Source organism: Helianthus annuus, chromosome 4 (assembly GCF_002127325.2).
Source record: "Helianthus annuus cultivar XRQ/B chromosome 4, HanXRQr2.0-SUNRISE, whole genome shotgun sequence".
NCBI classification, from domain to species: Eukaryota; Viridiplantae; Streptophyta; class Magnoliopsida; order Asterales; family Asteraceae; genus Helianthus; species Helianthus annuus.
The window spans coordinates 134,440,091-134,442,009 of NC_035436.2; the positions used below are offsets into that span (position 1 = coordinate 134,440,091).

The window sequence follows — 1,919 nt, forward strand, 5'->3', positions numbered from 1 at the left end:
TCATTCTCATAAGACAATTGTTTTTTGCCGAAGTTGAATTTAATTTTCCTGTGGATATTTCAGGGGATTCACCAAGTTTAGCCGTACTGACTATATCCAATGGAAATCTGAAAACCGTATCGTTTCTGACGGTGTTAATGCCTAGGTATTTTTTGGTTAATATTAGGAACATAAGCTTTTTCTTTATTTATATGGTTGTTAACAGTTATTCTGGTTATCATAACATGAAATTCATGGGTTTGGGTTTATCTCATCTTTCCCCTTCTCACAGTAACCCTAAAATGAGAACCATGCGTAATGACCAAACTCAGTTTTCTGATTTGTAGGTTTAAGCTTTCTCCTTTGAAAGCTTAAACCTTTGACAGGTATTGCAAGGTCAGATCAAAATGTGGAAATAAGGTGAAGGGTAGCTGGGGAATTGGAGAACAACCTTTGGTGCGGATCTTGGTTCAGTGGTATGATGCTATTTACAGGCGTTAGCAAAGTTACAAACAGGTTGTCCTTGCTGACCCACCTTTTATGCAACAATAAAAGAAGTAATTTATTCAAGGAGGTAGGATCTCATCTCTCTTTTTTCGTTTTCTCAATTACTGCATCTATGTAAGATGAATAAATTTTGTAGATGATGGTTTGGAACCACTTTCATGCATGGTCTCGAATGGAAGTACATTTATTATTACTAATAATGTTGTCATGTTGTTTAAATCTTTGTATGATATTCATCCACCAATAACAATGCCTCTTTTTTAATATAACTGACGTAAAATTTGTTTTATTGTAACAAACTCCAAAAGACGTGCCGATTGCTTATGGTTTCAATAAAATTCCAAAGCGGATGCCTGCATCTTTGAAGCCCTTGCCGCTGAATCAGTTCAGTGACCTTATTAGAAGAGAGGTACATATTTTGCGTTAACATGCGAAATTTCTATTGTTCCCTATAAGGATCATCTCAGTTTATCAATTTGACCGTTTTACTTCTTAATGGATTATCATTATATTCAACAGATAGATTACTATTGAGATATTATGTAATTATCTTTGGCAACAAAGGTACTTATAAAAATATTTTGTTTTTCTCTTTAGATCGCAGTGTGTGGTTACATGGAAGTGTTAACATGGATCTTATGTTCTTACAAAGAGAATTTCGCCATGCTGAAGCGTAAAGATGACAAATCTACTGCAGTTGTCATTGGAAACCCCGCTCCGCAGATTTTGAGGTTTGCTTCCACTTCCACATTTCTTGTGTTTAGAAAAATTATATACCAATAGTTTAATTATTTTGAGTCTTATAGGTTGTAAGAAGCAGTCTCATGGCTGGAATACTGAAAACAGCCGCCCACAATAAAGATCATCCGAAACCTATCAAGGTAAATTGGGCTTTGTCATTGATTTGCTTAAAATTTAGCTCCAATGTTATTTTTACTTACTTTTTCATTCGAACTCCAGATATTTGAAGTAGGCGATGTAACTGTATTTGACGAGTTGAAAGATGTTGGGTCCACAAATCATCGCCAACTGGCAGCTCTTTACTGTGGCGCTACTTCCGGTTTCGAGGTAAAATTATGTTTTCTGAATATAATATTTCCGAACATGAAGATCTGAGCCAAAAAAAAACGATTTTTTGTCAAGTTTTATTCTCTTTCTGTGATGATTTTGTCAAGATGTTCTGCATATAATGACAAATGACTGTTTAATAACTGTTTATATGACAGAATATTACGATTATAACCTTTTGTACATGAAATGGCATTTACAAAAAACTCATCATCGTCTTCAAGTGCTCATGGCTGATAAGTGGACGAAGCCGTACTCTCGGGAATATGCAGCCTACCCTGCTTCATGGCTTCGTGCCGCTAAGTTCTGGCCAACCACATCTGTTCCTCACTCTGTTATCTTTTTGAGAAAAAAAGTTCATTTTG

At 35.4% G+C, this 1,919-nt stretch overlaps 1 long non-coding RNA gene across 1 annotated transcript; it reads left to right on the top strand.

Moving 5' to 3' along the window:
- Window positions 1-784: 784 nt before the first annotated feature.
- Window positions 785-1,478, top strand: LOC110934845. The gene is made up of 4 exons (XR_002588673.2): window positions 785-895; window positions 1,084-1,217; window positions 1,293-1,367; window positions 1,447-1,478. It is a non-coding gene; the product is annotated as an uncharacterized LOC110934845 (long non-coding RNA).
- The last annotated feature ends 441 nt before the right edge of the window (window positions 1,479-1,919 follow it).